Genomic DNA, 19,492 nt, shown 5'->3' on the forward strand with positions numbered 1-19,492 from the left:
TAAATGTGATGATTAAATACAAATAAGGGAAATGTTTTTTTTCCTGCAATTCTGGAAATAAGTTCTGTTGTTCTGAAGGTTTTTATACTTAAAAACAAACAAACAAACAAACAAACAAACAACAAAAATGAGAAACAAAATCCAAGGCAGGGATGGGGGAATCGTGGCAATTAAAGCTGCCTGTTAATCACGTAAATCTGTAGTGGAAACCAATTTTTTCCTGTTCTTCCCAATAAATCAGTTTTGATCTTCAAACTGTGCCTTGTTTTTGTTTAAAGGTAAGATGGTAGAAACCCAATGGGATTTGGTGGCTTTTTGTAAGCAGAGCAAGTCCCTATAATAAAATAGGCACAACTGTCTGACCCACATAGGCACGAGGTGGCAAAGAATGGAGATCCACTATCTGTTTTGATGACTTTTCTGCATTCATATTCTCATCGTCTACTATCTCCTTGACATGGTTGGTGAGACCACACCCAGAGTGAGAGTTTGCCATACCTTGCGTCTTTGTCTCCAGCATCTGTTCTGGCTCCGTGGCGGACCCTGCAAGTCACAATCCCCGAAAACCAGTCTGCGCACCCAAGCCGCTCATTCTTCAGAGCCCTGCACCATGCCACCAGCTCCCAGCACAAACCAGTTTTACTCGTTTTATTATATTCCTAAGGCATACCACTCATCAAATGCTGGATCTCCAAGCTCTCCATAATTGTCAGGTTGACAACATACACAATAAATCATACAGCTATTTTTTTTTTAAAGCCAGCAAGAGTGTGTGTCCAACCCGTTGTGAAAACCACCTTGAGAACCTCAACTTCACAATAACTATTCCATCTCTAATAGTTTTTAAAGATGAGCTTTGTCTCTCTTAAACAACAGAGAGGACCGACCAGTTACCCATTACTTGGCCACTGACTTGGCTTGAACAACCTTCCGTCAGGCTTCTCTCCTCTCACAGTCCTCTCAGTTGTGGCTCCTCCCACCCCAAGTTTAAGTAAACTCTAAGGTGTAGAACAATCACTTATTACAAGAATCATTTGCACAGCATGAATTATTTTTTGTTAAACTTCCTCAGTGATGTTGTGTGCAAACCCCCACTTACTCATTTTTTTCCTCAAAGTCCCAGCTAGCATCCCCCATTCCCTATAAAAGTCTCTCCCCCACAGTTTTTTGTTTGTTTGTTTGTTTCATTTTGAGACGCCTGCAGATCCTCAGATCAGCGCATCTTCTTTGTTACAGTAGTCTTTTTGTATAAAATTTTTCCTCACATAAGTCCAGATTCGATTTTGCTTAACAATATTATGGACATTAAGAACATTAACAAATCTCCAGAGACTTCTAATATATTCTGTAAAGTGTTTAATCCCCCCAAAATTTACAATAATAAATTTCTATTCACAAATATCCCTTTAGTTTGATTTTTTTCCATTCAGCTATTTATAATAACAGAATCCAATTAAAAAATGAACACATCAAATAAAATTATTTATAGCATTCTTATAGTGTGAAAGAACAAAGCTTTACAATCTTTGAGGTACTTCTAGCAAATCTGAAATAATTTCACGTGTAAGAGACTGCAAATCTTCATTTATCTATTTATTTATTCTTACTTAAAAGCTGATTCTAAAAGGCAACCAACAGAATTTCAGAGTGATTTGATCATATAATTAGATAAAATCATGGATACCTGATCAATATATTTTGCCTATTTAAAGTTACAATATATAATTTTGAAGTAAACATAGAAGACCACACATAATACTGTTGCCAGAAATATCAACTTTTCACCATGAGGAAATTTGTGTGCTTGCAGACATGTGTGTGTGTTTTCTGGGTTGGCTTTATAATCATGGACATTATAAAAACAACACAAATCACAGTACCTGTAAAAATTTCAAGCACCTGAGGAAATAATGGGGAAAGAGATGTTCTTAGCTATAAATATCCCATGAGGAGCACTTGTGAATTAATATGTTTTATTTGTTCTGGAAGGTAGGTATACTTAAGCATTTCAGTTGAACCCCCAACACTCTATATATATATATATATATATATATATATATATATATAGTATATTATAAATAATATGTATAATATGTATAAATAATATGTATAAATATTGTATATTAATATATATTATACATATATATATTAAAGAAATATATATGAAATTTGTATGAAATTGCAAATGGTTCTCTCTGTGATATACAAATATAAAATGAGTATCTGTCAAAGATTTTATTAAACTTATTATGCAATGAGGAAACCAGTAGGATGATAAGGCTAGTTCAAAAAAGATATTGAAGACTTGAGATTTATTTATTAATTTTTAAAAGTTTATTTATTCTATTTTGAGATAGAGAGAGTGATAGTGGGGGAGAGGCAGAGAGAGAAGGAGAGAGAGAGAATTCTAAGCAGGCTCCACGCTCAGCTTAGAGCCTGATGGAAGGCTCAAACTGATGAACCATGAGATCATGACCTAAACCAAAATCAAGAGTCAGACACCTAACCAAATGAGCCATCCAGGTGGCCCAGGGCTGAAGATTTAAGCATTCTGTCATGTTACTAATGAAATAAATTTCCTAACTGATACAAAACTCCTCAATATCCAATAAGAAAATAAATATGTAATCTATGTGGTTATACCTTCTACTGTACAAACATTTATAAATTAACCTGTAATTTTAGAATATTTTGCCTATACTTGTCAAATGCATTATCCTAGAAAATTAATTCTTCACTGACTATTAAGCAATGACATGAAAAGAATATGCAGGCATCATCATGTTTCATTTCCTAGTTTTTGTTAATATTTCTTTTTTTTAATTTTTTTAAATGTTTATTTATATTTGACACAGAGAGAGAGAGAGAGAGAGAGAGAGAGAGCGTGAGCAGGGGAGGGGCAAAGAGAGGGAGACACAGAATCCCAAGCAGGCTCCAGGCTCTGAGCTGTCAGCACAAAGCCCAATGTGGGGCTTGAACTCATGAGCCACGAGATCATGACTTGAGCCGAAGTCAGACACTCAACTGACTGAGCCATCCAGACACCCCTGTTAATATTTCTTAATATCACTTGCTTATATATGAAAGCCTGACATTTCTACTGTTTTTACTGGTTGCTTTCATGTCCACCTACTAATGATTCCACCATTTTAGAGTCACCTCCTTTTAAAGGTATTTGTAAGTATTTCCTATACCCTGAGCTTAAGACAATCATACAAACCTATCTCTTCATGATCTTGGTATCTTGTTATGTCCATCTTCTTTATATCCAGCTGTTGTAGATGATTTACATCTCCCCATTTTTTTCTGGGATAATTTTTCATCCAATTTGGTTGAAGATTTCATTAATTAAATGAAATTTTACCTTTTCTCTTCACTTCCAGAACAATTTCTAACAATCTCCACATGAAAATCTCTAAATGTTATTGTACTTTTTGCTATTTCCATTTGAATGTGTTGCTTCAAGGGACCAAAGTTGGATTTCTATCTATGAAATGAGGGCCATTTATACCTTCACATGCAGTACTTGCTTTCTTGTTATTATAGGCACTCTTAAGATACGTTTCTCTGTTTTTATTTTTTGAATTTAAAAATGCTGATAGAGCTCCCATTTGTCTTAAGACATCTATAACTCACAAGGAAAAATAACACTTATTTTCAATAAGTGATATTCCTAGGCTCTAATGAAATTCTGTGTCTTAAGCAACCTCAGCAAACATTTAGCTTGTCCCAATAGCTCATAATGTTTGAAGACATATCCAAGATATTTGTTATGTGACTGATATATTTGAATATTAGATTAATCACAAATCTTTAGTGTAAGAAAAGCTTAGTTAAATATATTTTATGTTATGTTCAAGATAGTGTCATCTAATAAATAATATGTAACCACAAATACACCAATAACTTGTACAAAGAGTCTGTAGAAATGGTGAGCCCAGTGCAATATACAAACTAACCAAGATCCATATAGATCCATTGGGCAAATTTGAAAATGCTGCATTCTTGATTTATTATAATCTAATCCTTCTTTCTGCATAGGTCATAAGCGGGGCTGGCTAGCTTGCATCTCTGGATGCAATGATACTGCCAGCAGCATTATCTCTTTTTCCAAGTACTAAAAGTCAAAATTAAAAACTAAAAGTTTTTGATCTAGACCAAAAAGCATGACTTTTGATGATAAAATACTCATATATTTTTGTCCTGTACTTAAAACATTTCCTTAGCAATAAGCATTACTTGAAGTGCTTTTAAAATGATTTATACAGATTATTAACTTCTCTATCAGAGGTTGTTAACAGAAAATATTGGAAAAGTTAGCACACAATAATGAAGTATATTTTCATTTATTTTTTTTCTGTTTATAAGAAGTAGTGGTTTTTCACAGTATTTGTGTCATTATTCATATCTGATAAAGGCTAATATTTTTGTAAATTTTATTTGCTTTATTTAATTTCTTGCCAATTCCAAGACTGGAGGGAGTAGTCTAAATATAAGTGATTTCATTCTGCAGTATATCCATGTATCTCGTTATTATTCTGTCAAGCATTTAGCTAAGCTACACCATGCTATTGCTGGCTTGGCATACATTTTGTTTGATCAAACTGCCAGCAGGGGCCTCATGTGAGCACATGCCCTAGATAGCACCCCACAAAGTCACAAGTAAATGTAAGTCCCTGATAAGACTTCCCCAAAGGCCCTTGTGATGAACACTCTCCTGTGTCTCCCAGACAGAGCCTTTCCCCTTGTGTGCCCCTTATATAAGACGCTGTGGAGTTTAGATTTTTTGGGGGGGGGGTTTGAATTGATTAATCTGGTCTTAGCCTGGGAACCCCAAAGCATCCAACTTAAGGACCCTAATAAAAGGATGTGCCTCAGGTCCTTCTTTCTCTCTGCCTGTATCATGCCTTGACTTCCTCACGTGACCCCTCAAGGTGTGCTGTGTACTTCCTCCAGGACCTGTGAGTAATAAACTTCTTTCAATTCCTTTGTGGCTTCTTCTTAAACCCCATGGTTCACCATGTGGCACCCAGGTTCGACTTAACAAATGGCAATTTATTAAAGCCACAACAATGTTGTACACCTTAAACTTAATACTATATGTCAATTATATATTGATAAAGATGGGAAAAAATAAATTAAATAAATAAATGTGTTTTAATTCCATTCTTTCAAAAAATATATAGCATTATTTCTATATGTTAATAAGTAAAAGTAATAGTAAAGATAAGTAATATTCATTGAAGCCTAATAATATATCAGAACTTGTACTTTGTGCTTACAATTTTAGAATTCAACTTGTACACAATGCAAAGTAGAATTATACACTCCTCCGCAGTTTACAAATGAGAAAGCTGAGTTTTCTAAATGTTACATAACTCATAAAAGTAGTTAGGAATGCTTTGTTGTGGTAAACTTTCAGTTTTATTCTAATTTGAAAATGTTATATCTGGCAACCTAACCTCATTTTTAAACCTCCTAAATGAGACTATACAGGAGACAGAATTGTAGACTAAAGAATATTTTTCCTTGGAAATTTAAAACCTTTATTCGTTTTTCCAGTATTTGTTGATAATGAGAAGCCAAGTATAATTACATTTGTTTTCTGAATTTAGCTAGATAAGTTATATAATAAATATATTTCCTCAACATTTTAGTTATTATTGATTTTTCTAGCATATTATTGTTGATGAAAAGTTATCTTTCAGTCCAATGTTCTTTTTTCATATTAACACACATTGGTTTTTTTGAATATCTTTTAGAGCATTTGTTTTTTCCTTTATGTTTTGCAGTTTTAGCAGAATGTTTCTGTATATTCAGCACAATATTCATGTTTTCCTAATATAAAAACTTATGTATTTTATGGTGCCTGGTTGGCTCAGTCAGTTAAGCATCTGGCTTCAGCTCAGATCATGATGTCATGATTCAGGAGTTTGAGCCCTGCTTTGAACTCTGCTTATAGCTCAGAGCCTAGAGCCTGCTTCATATTCTGTCTCCCTCTCTCTGCCCTTCTTTCACTTGGGCTCTCTCTCAAAAATAAATAAACATTAAAAAAACATTTTTAAAAACTTATGTGTTATTTCCAGTTGTAAAAAAAGTATTAATTATTTTGTCTTTGGATAGAGCCTCATATATACTATCAGTATTCTAGAATATTCCACATAGACTTTGTTGGAACTCCTTATTTTATTCCCCATGCTGTTCAATTTCTTGCTGTTCAATTTAATCTCTGGATTTTTGTTATTGTATCATGGTTATTCCCTTCTATAAATCTTGTGATAGTTGTTTTACCTTAATTTCTATTACAGAATATTAATTTTAAAAGAAAACACAGGACATACATATAATGGACTTAGAAACAACAAAATGAACACCTAGGACCCACAGTTCCAAGAAAGAGATGCGTATGTTCTTTAATTCTTAGATAACAATGTTCTGTGTATGTATATTAGATCAAGTTTATTAATTTCTATTCAAAATGCCTTTATCCCTTCTGATAGTTTCTGTTTGTCTATCAGTTACAGCTGCATATAATTTCTGGTGATTTTACTAAATTCATACCAAGTTAAACTTGTTACATATTCTTGGTGAATTGAAACTTTTTTTCTTTTGAAATGACGTACTTGTTAAGTTTTGCTTTAATTTCTATTTTATCTTATCACTATGTAGTTACCTCAGCGTTTCTATATGTTTATATATATATTGGAAATAGCGCTTTTTAATTGTGATTGTTTCTTTTTTTTTCTTTTTTGTGTAATCTGTCTGTAGTCATTTCCTCTGCTTTCTTTCTTAAGATTGATAATTCCACAATTACTATACCACATTCCTTTCTGTCAACTTAGAAGCTATATTTCTTTTATTGTTTTTTCTAGCAGTAGCTAGAAAATAGAGCATACATTCTTTACTTACCAAAATCTCCTGACACCCTCATTCCTCTCACAGATAATAAAAGGAGTTTAATAATGTTAATTCCATTCATCTTCATCCCAAATGTTTTTCTATTCTTGTCATGTATGAGGGTTACTTTCAGATGTCAGCTTGACAGAGCTAAGGAATGTCCATGTAGTTGGTAAAATGTTATTTCTGGGTATGTTTGTGAGAGTGTTTCTGGGAGAGATCAGCATTTGTATCAGTAGACTGAGCAAAGAAGATCACCCTCACCAATGTGGCACACATTATTGAGAACCCAAATAGGAAAAGGCCAAGAAAGGGAGAAATTCTCTCTCTCTCTCTCTCTCTCTCTCTCTCTCTCTCTCTCTCGGATGTCCATTTTCTCCTGCCCTATAACATTGGAGCTCCTGGATCTCAGGCCTTCAGACTTAAACTGAATTACACTGGAGGCTTTTCTGGTTCTCCAGTTTGCAGGCAGCAGATTGTGGCACTTCTTGGCCTCTATAGCTATGTGAGCCAATTTCTATAATAAATCTCCTCTTTCTCGTTATATATCTTATCGGTTCTGTTTTTCTGGAAAACACTAACCAATACAGTATGCAATTTTATTTATTATCCATAAAATGTTTGACCCCAAAGGATATTATTATCGCTTGGTAGAATCAATATTCACATTTGCATTTTTATATTTACTGTTCTTCATTTATTTTTACATCACTAATACTTCATCTGAAAATAGTTCTTTCTGCCTGAACTTGGTGAACACTTTCAGAATGGCCTTTAGCTTAGGTCTGCTGGTAGTGCATTCTTTCTTTTAGGTTGCTAGAAAATATCTTTGACTGGTCTGAATTCCAGAAGTGTATATTTTTTTCCTTGCCAATTATCAAATGTTTATGTATTTAGTGTTTTAAACATAGTCCACTATCCTGTGGCTTTAATTACTTCTGATGAAAAGTCAGCTATTTGTTTAAATTTTGCCATTAAAACATAGCGTCTCTTTTTTTTGTCCTCTAGCTCATTTATGATTTATTTCCTTTTTTCTTTAGATTTCTATGATTTCACTATGATGTAATTGGTTGGGATTTTCTTTATGACTTATTTGGGGCTACTGAGCATTTTTATTTTATTTTATTTTTTTTTTTTAATTTTTTTTTTTTTTTTTTTTTCAACGTTTATTTATTTTTGCGACAGAGAGAGACAGAGCATGAACGGGGGAGGGGCAGAGAGAGAGGGAGACACAGAATCGGAAACAGGCTCCAGGCTCTGAGCCATCAGCCCAGAGCCTGACGCGGGGCTCGAACTCCCGGACCGCGAGATCGTGACCTGGCTGAAGTCGGACGCTTAACCGACTGCGCCACCCAGGCGCCCCTACTGAGCATTTTTAAACTATGAATTGATGACTTTTAACTGTTTTGGAAAATTATTACCTATTAACTACTCAAATTGTTTTAAATTTCTTTTACTCTATAACCTCTTACTTTTCTTACTAGGTCTCCAATTAAGTATTTGTTAAACTCTACCTCCTATATCTCTTTTCTACTAGTCTGAACTTTTCCTTTTTTTTAAGTTTATTTATTTATTTTTAGAAAGAGTGTACACACAAATGCGTGAGCAAAAAGGGGGGGGGTTAGGGAGAAGGAAAGAGAGAATCCCAAGCAGGCTCCATGCTGTTGATACAGAGCCTGATGCGGGGTTCTATCTCATGAAGTATGAGATCATTACTGGAGTCGAAATCAAGAGGTGGACACTTAACTGACTGAGCCACACAGGCGCCCTCCCATCTTTTTAAACTTTGCATTCCACTTCTGTATCACTTATTTTGACTTATTTTCCTGGCAATTAATTCCCCCTCCAGATGTGTTTAAACTGTTAAATGCATTCACTGAATTGTTAATTATAATTTCTGTGTTTATCAGGTTTTATCATTTTTCTTGGCTTTTGTTTTTGTCTGACACTGAGATGTCACTATGTTTTTAAAATTTTCAATTATCTTATGAATATTTCAAGATTAGCTACAATCTCCTTGTAATATTAAGCATAGATTTATAAGTCTATCTTTCATTATTTGGGTGCCTAGAATTGATTATGTGCTAAACATTTTATTTGAAACAACTTGTTTTTAGAAATTATTCGAAAACTAGCATGAAGCTTTATTCCTTCAGAAATGATTCTTTCATATATATATATATATATATATATATAATATAGAAAACTAAAATCATTGGTATTATTGTATTACCTTATCCAATTCCAAAGCATAAGTTTCTCCAGACAACCCATGTTTCTTAAAGCCTAAAGGCAGGTCATTTGAATGTTGGTTTTCAAACTCTTAATATTTTATTCTAATGTGTCTGCCTGTGATCCTCCAGTCTTTACATGACATGGTCTTTAACCATAGTAGATCTGTTTTATCCCCTAGCCTGAAGGGTTTTTAAACCTGGAGCTTCTTGGATGTCTCTACTTATTTGAGAATAATTCCCAAATAAGTAAAAGAATTTCCCAATTCTGAAAGGTTTTGGCTGTGCCAAAACCTTCTGGTTTCTACCTTTTTCATTTTGGGAATATTATTATTACTCTTAATTTTCTTAGTTTTCTTTAGCTGTTAGAATAATCCCAAATACCTGTGTGAGAAGTACTGGAAGTTGATATTCTTTTCTGGTGGTCCTTCTTGTCGTTACCAATATTGAAACTGTTTTTATGTCTCTTTACTTATTCCTAATATTATTCATGTGTGCTTCTTTTTTTCTGATCAGGCCAGACTTTTTATTATAGTTTCTTTGGTTTTATTCTGATCTTTTTATAATTTCTTAGAACACATTCGCAACCTTTTCATTTTTTACTTTCTTCTATTGTAACTGAAATAGGGCTGCAGATTTCTCTCAAATTATCCCTTTTGCTGCAACTCACTTTTTAACATTTTTACTAATTTCTTCATCATCATTCAGTTTCTAGCGTTTTGAAAGATGTATCATGGCTTTTGAGCTATGATTTATTAATTTTTGACCCATGACTTATTACTAATGCTTTTTGGTATTTTATTACATTAATACTAGTAATTTATTCTTATTTGTTATGAGTAATAATAGCCGATATTTATTTAGTACCTATATGGCTCAAAGTACATTATGTTTACTTTTTGCACTTAATCTTGGAAATAACCAGGTGGGAATAGATGAGATTGTTATATCTTCCTTTTCAAACAGCTTTGTGAAAGTTTAATTGACATGCAATGTAGTACACATGTTTAAAGTGTAAAAGGTGATAAGATTTAGCATGATATATGCCCATGAAATAATTTCTGCACTGAAGATAATGGACATATCCATAGCCATCAAAAGTGTTTTCCTTCTCTTGTGTAATCTATCCCTCTCAGCTCTCCAAATTTCCTACTCCTTCCCCACACCACCATTGACCTACTGTCACTAAAGATTTTAAGTTTACATTTTTTTAATTTTTTTATATAAACGGAATTAGGTGAAAGTACTCTTTGTTTTACTTTTTTACTTGATGTAATAATTTTGATATCCATTCATGTTGTTGTTCATATCAATAGTTTCTTTTCTATTGCTGTAGAGCATTGCATTGTATGGATATCCTAAAGATATTTTATCCTTTCACTTGTTGCTATATGTTTTTATAATTTCTAGTTTTGTCTATTTCAAATAAAACTTCAACAAACATTAGCATTGAACTCTTTTCCATTAGCCCATAGATTTGTTTAGACAAATAATATCCAGAGGGCCTCACTATGCACTACTCCTTGAGATATTTGGAGAATTTAATCACATGAATCACACCAGATTAGGGGAACCACTTTATAGCAAAGAAAGTGTAAGATTTATTTCAGGACTTTAGAATCTACTTTATATCCCATACTGCACCACCCTGAAATGACTAGCTGATAGAGTATTTGAACAATCTGCTGGAGATGTAGTTGATGTGTCCCACCGCCTTCTCCTTGAGACAATAGTATACAAGGTTGAGGTACTGTCTTCCAAGCTTTAGTATACAAATTGAACTAAAGACCTCTATATGTCATTGTATGTCCAACAGGAAGAATATATGTCTGACATAAGTTTGATAATTAAATATGGAAGCTGGATTTACTTCCACTTATCATCATTCTCAATAACACATGGAAGTGTTTTGGCTTTCTTCTCTCACATACTAATGCTCTGCCAAGTTACAGCTCGTATTCCCCAAAGGGAACATTCTTTCACCAGGGATCACAAAAACTAAGCTAAAAATGATGGCTGCCACTCAAGCACTTTAGGTTACTGTGTCAAAGGACCAGTAGGCAAAGGCAGGAGTCATCAGTTTGGCAAGTGTAATTAACTCTGATTATTTCCGAAGGGGATAGGGCTACTGTTACACAATAAGGGCAGAGATGAGATGTATAGCTATCATCCAGATAATCCATTTTGGTGCCTGTTGGTACACACTTTCCCAGTCATGACTGTAAATGAACACCTTCATTAACCTCAGCTGAGGAGGACGTGGTGACCAGGGTCTCTACACTTAGGGAATGGGGGTCTGGGTCATAACACCAGAGGAATCACTGATATGGGCAAAGCAGAATCTAACTTGAATACAGTAGAGGACAGAGATGATGAGTAGCCCACTGGATGGATTTTGGATGGACTTTGATCGGTACAGAGATATATTACCTAATTTACTTAAAAATTTTTTTTTTTTTTACGTTTTATGTATTTTTGAGATAGAGAGAGAGAGAAAGTGAGCACAGGTGGGGGCGGGCAGAGAGAGAAGGAGATACAGAATCCAAAGCAGGCTCCAGGCTCTGAGCTGTCAGCACAGAGCCCGATGCAGGGCTTGAACCCACGAACCGTGAGATCATGACCTGAGCCAAAGTTGGATGCTTAACCGACTGAGCCACCCAGGTGCCCCAACTAAATCTGCTTTTGACACAGGACTTACTGCACAGCTGTCAGCAGACAGACTGTAGCTGTCAGTTTCTTTATAATTACCTCAGTTTATCTTAGTGCAGGCCATATACAATGACTGATTGTGGTGCAAATTAAAAGGCTGGCCATCTGTGATGAGCCATATATACTCCTAAATTTTCTGTAAGATTGGCTGAGTTTTCATTTAGGCCTATTTTGCAGGCACACTTCTAACTTCCAAATCTACTTCTTCCATTTTCCTTTCCACAGGTATTGATGCCAGATGAATAAATACCATGCATGCCACACTCCATCTAGGCATCTGCTTGTGGAGAGCTCAGCCTACAAAAGTATTCATAATGAAATCAGCTTCTGCTGCTTTTTTGTCGGCAGTCTCCCACATAATAGTACTAATATTATATATAATGCAAACAGACACGCAAACAATTCAGCTCCCCCTAATGCATACCTACATTAACATAACTTATTAATTCATTATTCAAGTTTATTAGGGTTTTTACTGAACACAAGCCTAAATTAATTTGTGTAACTCCCCCATCCTTAATCTACCCTTCCCCCCATTAAAGTGGCATTCCTCATAAAAAAAGAGTGAGAAGGGTTTACATTTTTCTCTCAGAATCCAAACATGAAGTGGTTCCTCAGGGGGTGAAAGTACATTAAAAAAGTGTGGGGGCTTGGGGCCTCTGGGTGGCTCAGTCACTTAAGCCTCCGACTTCAGCTTAGGTCACCATCTTGTGGTCCATGGGTTCAAGCCCCGCATCAGGCTCTGTGCTGACAGCTAGAGCCTGGGGCCTGCTTAGGATTCTGTGTCTCCCTCTCTCTGCTCCTCCCCTGCTTGTACTCTGTCTCTCTCTGTCTCAAAAATAAATAAACATTAAAAAAATTTTTTTAAAGGTGTGCGGGCTTATTATTCATTAGCCCCTGAAACAATCATTATATGCAGAAAGGAAAAAGTAGTGTTTGTCCTTATCACTAAAAATATAATGAGAACATAATATAACTCTAATGCACCTAAAATGTTAAAGAAAATGTTCTTTTCTGAAAATTATACTATCATATGCAACTTTAAGATTTTCTTATTCTTCACCAGATTACTTTCAAAAAACAACATGTAAGTCAGTATTTGGTCATTTTAGCAAATGGTATAGTGATTATACGTCCAGGTTTTACTCTTTGGTAACAGTGAGATCAACTGAAAAACATAGTGTCACAAAATGACCTATAAGCACTGGTGGCCAAATACCTCCCCCCAAATCCTATCTAGGTTTAATTATGAAAACTCATCCTAAAATGATTATTTAAGGACGAAGTGGTGGGGTAATAATAAGAGATATTTATGTATATTCACATGATCTCAACACATTTAGGTGAATTCTTGTCAGTATTTATATATAAAGGATCAGGTAATATTCGCAGATTCTGTTCATTCTCAGTCTTTCACAGTGTAACGAAATATAGGTACTATTTTGGAAATGATGCATTTTTTTGTGAAGTCAATAAAGAATGTGCCTAAGGGTAAAGGAACAGTTTGTATATCAAAACACCCTGGAGAGTTGTCTAGGCAATGAAGATATAAGCTTTAAAATTTATATTTTAAGTCAAGAAATAAAAATGGTATTACTTTGTACTCGTCTAGCACAGCTAGTGCTGGTGCTGAATAAAAGGTTGTAACTTTATTCTCCTGCAGTCGTGCACCACGCCGCCACATCTCCCGTAGAGTCTGCCATTTTTAAGAAATCAACTGCAGTTCGGTCACTCTATTGGTAACAAGAATGCCCATTTAGCATAAACAATAGCAACGTTTCCCCCCCAAGGAAAGCAAAATTTTGTCACTTTTCCTGATCCATGCATCCGTATTACTTTTAAGAGATGAAACAAATTGTCCATCTTGAATGCTATATCTCTTATAGATTGTGTTAGTCATAGTATCAGCTATTATTTAAAAAATGCACTTAAGAACTTTAATTTGAACTTCAAAATATTAGTTGTTCATATTTTTATTTAGAAGAGTATCTCTTTTGTTGTTATGGGTCACAGGCCAATTTGATAATACAAATAAAGTTACAGAACCTGTAGCAAAAACACAAGTGAGCTTATTAATAAATGTAAATTTTTGACAGGAATATCATTGATATTCTAATAAGGGAAAAACATCAAAATATTCTTGAATCTTGTTCATGAAACTGTAATGGTTATGAGTGTTAACTGAAGGATACTTGAAATAGATTATAAAAGGTAATCAATTCTCCATGTGTTAAGCATTTATACGACATTCAATTAAAATTAAGTTATTATAATTATGGAGCAATCCTAACTGGTATTCAGTATAAGCGTAATGATAAACAGTACTAATAACCATAGCTATTGAGCCCTTATTTGCCCTCTTTAAATGTTTTGCACTCTCATGTTGATGTCTTTACACTAACCTGGCAGAAATTGACTATTAATATTATATATAATTTAGTATTACATTAATACTTTCATTCTGATGTGATGTAAGAGAAGCTTAGCAATATTAACTTTTGTGTAAAGTCAAGAATTCCATAAAGTAGTAATACTCTATGTTTTACATGGTATCAAACCTCTCGGCCTCAATAACCTAACTGTGAGAAATTTGAATGATCAAAATCTAACATTTTCATGAGAAAAAATTGGCCTGTGATACACTCTAGTATGCCCGTATTCATTTTTTACTTTTTTATACTCTATTTTCTTTTTAATTATACTGACTTTTGAACAATGAATAACATATTTTCCATAAACTATAGATTATTCTCATTATCCCAAATATTGTTTTTTAAAATTATTTTATTATAAAGATATTTTACAAATATTGGACTTAGATAGATGTATGAGGTAAAGAGGTAAGCTGAACACTCATATATATATACAACATACTGCTTGAGAATCAAAGCCTTTGACATTTCTGTCACTACACTGTCCTCATACAGGGAGGCAAACATTATTCTGAGTTACATGACTATCATACTCATAATTTTCAGATTACTTTTATTGAACGGGAAATGATATATTTGTAGTTTTCTCTGCTTTTGAAATTTACCTATTGTGATGTGTCTGGCTGCCTCGGTTGGTAGAACAAGAGGCTATTGATCTTAGGGTTGTGAATAGAAGCCCCATGTTGCAGGTAGAGTTTGCTTTTAAAAAATTACATATTGAAACCACACTCAAGGTATACTGTGTTTTGTGGGGTTTTTTGCTCAGCATTTTAATTACGAAAGTTATATGTATCGGTGTGATAGTATAGATATCCATTTTTGCACTCATATGTATTTCCATGAGTGAATATAGCAATTCAACTATCCAGTCTTTTTTGATGGATTTTCAGATTGTTCCCAAGTTTTACAATGTTTCTACAAACACTGAATTATATGTCTTTTGATGTACATTCATGAGAAATTTTACTGTGGAGTATACTCATTAACTAGAACTTCTGGGTCATTGGGAAATGACATTTGCAAGTTACATAAATACTGTATTTTTCCACTATATTTTTGTCAGTGAACACTTCCATGAGAAGCATATTTAATACCCTAAATCTTTACCAAAGTGGGTATTACCAGACTTCTACATTTTCTTTTTTAACATAAATTATGGTATTTTTTAAAATTTATTTATTTATTTTGAGAGAGAGAGACAGAGAGAGAGAGAGAGAAAGCACATGAGCGTGCATGCCTACATGAGCAGGGGAGGGGCAGAAAGAGAGAATTCCAAGCAGAATCCCAATGTCAGTGGGAGCCTGACATGGGGCTCCAACTCACAAAGCGTGAGATCACGACGCGAGCCAAAACCAAGAGCCAGAAGCTCAACTGACTGAACCACCCAGGCACTTCAACATCTGTAGTTTTTAATGTAATATTTATAAACTGATGAGCATTTGTGATAATTATTTTCAATTCCCTAATTATTGTTAAAGTATCCATTCGGATTTGCTTTTAGTGAAATGACCATTTTTCTTTAAGATTTTTAAACTATTTTTTAAGATTTAAAAGAATGTACAATATGTAAATCATTAAATCCTTATATGCATTAAATATACTCTCCAAATTATTTTTCCATTTTCTTTATCGTGTCCATTTTGAACAGAAATTTTAATGTAATTTAATGAGGTCAATTATTTGACTATTTTTGAGTTAAAATTTTTTTTACAATATATCCATATTTCATACTAAAAATTTTTAAGGCTTAAATTTAAACTTAAACCCTTAATCCATTTTGTATCTATGTTGTAAGGGTTAAAATTTTCATTTTTCTCTTATGAATTGTGTATTAATTTGCTTGGATTGCTATTACAAACTAACATAAATTGCGTGGCTTATAAACTACAGAAATTTAGTTCTCACAGTTCTGGAGGCTGTAAGTCTGAGATCAAATTGCCAACATAGCCAGATTCTGAGGAGGGCCCTCTTCCTGGTTGGATACTGCCGTCCATTTTCTGTGTCCTCACACAGTGGAATAGGCAAGGAAGCTCTCAGTGGTCTCTTTTACAAGGGAGCTAATTCATAAGGTCTCCAGACTCATGATCTAATCATTTCCCAAAGGTCCTACCTCCAAATATCATCACACTGGGTATTAAGGGTTCAGCATATCATTTTGGTGAGGGACACATTCAATCTATAGCAGATTGTGTGTGTGTGTGTGTGTGTGTGTGTGTGTGTGTAATTTTGAAACTGTCCATTATTCCACTCCTTCTCTGAACATTATTGACTATTCTTATATGCCAAAACTGATCTTAACTTTGTTGAACAGGTTTGACAAATAGGGTAAAAAACTAGCGTGGCATAAGTAGAGATTTGAAAACTGCCTGCTCTTTAAGGTTTCTATTTATGCTACTGTCACTATGTAAGCAAGCCCAGTCTAGCCTCCAGGAAATTTGTAGCATGTGGAACAAAACAAACCTGTCTTAGTAGAGACATTTTAGATCAGCTATTCTAGCTAGATATCCTAAGCCATCCATCCCAGCCAAGCTGTTAAATGACCACAAAGATCAGCAAAACCAGCCAAGAACATAACCACATTAGGTAATACATAAAACTGGGAGCTGAATAAATGTATTGTTTAACCCCTTTACATCTTAGAGAATTTTGATATGCAGGAAATACATAGCTAATACACAATAATTAATATTCTCACCATTGAATTCTATATGATTTAACCTTTCTCTATAATCTGCAGTCTCATATAAGCCATAGAGATCAAGTTCTATATCCACATGAGGTTCTCCCATAACCTCTTCTTTACTTTATACAAATGGTCCTTTTTATCTTTTTAAAATTATTTTTTAAAGTTTATTTATTTTTGAGAGAGGGAGAGAGACTGCAAGGCCTGCAAGAAAGCAAGGCCAGAAAGAGAGGGAAACTGAGGATCCGATGTGGGCTCCATGCTGACAGCACAGAGCCTGACATGGGGCTTGATGTGGGGCTTGAACTCATGAACCCTGAGGTCATGACCTGAGCCAAATTCAAACACTTAACTGACTGAGCCAGCCAGGAGTCCACAAGTGGTCTTTGTAAAACCTATCTGTAAACTATTCTATCTTAATTACCACATCTTTATAATAAATCTTGTATATAGCACTTAAACTCCCCAAGTTCGTTTCTCTTCCTTGTGATCCATAGACATTTTTAGCATTTTCCCTATTTATAGAAAAATTTAAAGGTATTTCAGGTTTCCATTTGATTTTGATTTAATTAATTTAACTAGTGATCAACCTAAAAGGAATTGGTATCTTTCCAAAATTGAACAGTATGAGTCCATTAATTTGTTGCTTCTTCAAACCTTTTCTTTTTCAAAAAAATTGACAATGATTTTCACAATTTTGCACACATCTGGGTGTGTTTGTGTATGTGTGGGTGTATAAATATAGACTTACTGCTTTGCTTTTCATATCTATGGTGACCATTAAAATATCTTTTCAGACCTATGGATGCAGAGAACCCAGCTGACTGAAACCCCTCTCTGAAATCTACCATTTCGTTTGTAGGGAACTCACACTTCCCATGATCTGATCATAATTGGTAATACATCCAGTATATTAAGGTGGGCCCATTTCTGGGATACATAGGACTCATATGATGTATGACTTCAAATGGAAGACACCTTAGCAGCTCTCTTAAAATCTCATTGGAATCACTATGCTCTCTAAGAAACTTCCACTCAACTTTCCATCCTTATTTTCCTCTCTTGTTTCATTCACTCTGAGTCAAATTTGTATTGTGCTTTGCCAGCTTCTCTAGGATCCCCTCCCATATTTTTTCGTGTATAATCTGTCTTGATGTTTGTTTCTCAGAAGACCCCAGACAACACACATTCTTAATAAAAGTAGAATGGAAATTGTTAGTTTTAATGAATTTCAGGTCATAATTATTTAATGATTAGTGTTTTATTAATATATATCATTTTAACAGGCTTTGCTAGAAACATGTTTTCCTTCCTTTCTACAAAAGGTTGATTGTTTTGGCATATATATATATATATACACATATATATATACACATATATATAAAGTACATTAAAGTTATGCATTGTTATCCATGTTTTGGGAGACAGAGAGACCAGGAGAGGGGTAGAGGGAGACAGAGAGACCAAGAGAGAGAGACAGACAGAAAGAGATTCTCAAGCAGGTTCCAAGCACAGCATGGAGTCCAACATGGTACTGGATCTCAAAACTGTGAGATCATGACTTGAGCTGAAATCAAGAGTTGGACACTTAACAGACTGAGTCACCCAGGCACATGGCTGTAGCGCATTTATTGAGAAGTCAATTAATTTTTCACTAAATTACTGTGATAATTTTGTTATAAATAAAATTAATGTATCTGTGCGGAACTATTCTGGACTTTACTCTGATTATTAATTAATTTTTATTTTATTAACACTATTCTTATATTTTGTTAAAAGCTTTAAAACATAAAATTCAGGTACTTAACATTTGTTATTCTTCTTGGAGATTGTCTTGACTTGGATATTTTGCATCATCATATAAATTTTAAAACCAGCTTGTCAAATTGGACCACACACACACACACACACAGTACTGTATTGAGGCTATTGATTTCTTTGACAAGATTTGATATTTTAACAGTCTTGAGTCTTACAAAATTTTTCAGTTTTTCTGGGACTCAGCAGAAAAATTTTCTGTCCATCCCTCAGCAAATTGGTAGTTTTCAGTGTAGTTACTTTTTTATCACTTTTTGGGGATTAATCCTTAGATATTTTATTCTTTCCAAGGTCTTTCAAATGATATTTTTCTACTTTAGATTGATAACTGCTTTTTGGTTGTTAAAATACAAATGAATTTTTAATACCTTTTTATTCAATATTTACTAAGATCACCATTTACTGATCATTTATGGGTATTCTTATGTTTGCAATGCACACAATTATCTCATTTCCAAATAATGTATTTCCAAATATGTATTTCCTTCCAATCTTACACCAATTACTTCTACTTCTTCATGTATTGTACTGTAGGATCATCAGTACAATGTCAAATAGAAGTGGTGAAGGTGACAGTTTGTGAGATAGAGCTCCGCATCGGGCTCTGTGCTGACAGTGCAGAGCCTGCTTGGGATTATCTCTTTCTTTTCTGTCCCTCCTCTTTCTTTCAAAATAAATAAACATTAAAAAAAAAAGGGAAAGAAATGCTGAAGGTGCATATC

At 34.2% G+C, this 19,492-nt stretch overlaps 1 pseudogene; it reads right to left on the bottom strand.

Moving 5' to 3' along the window:
• Positions 1–237: 237 nt before the first annotated feature.
• Positions 238–17,058, bottom strand: LOC122468879 (annotated as a pseudogene).
• Positions 17,059–19,492: the final 2,434 nt, after the last annotated feature.

Source organism: Prionailurus bengalensis, chromosome B1, assembly GCF_016509475.1.
Source record: "Prionailurus bengalensis isolate Pbe53 chromosome B1, Fcat_Pben_1.1_paternal_pri, whole genome shotgun sequence".
Classification (NCBI taxonomy): domain Eukaryota; kingdom Metazoa; phylum Chordata; class Mammalia; order Carnivora; family Felidae; genus Prionailurus; species Prionailurus bengalensis.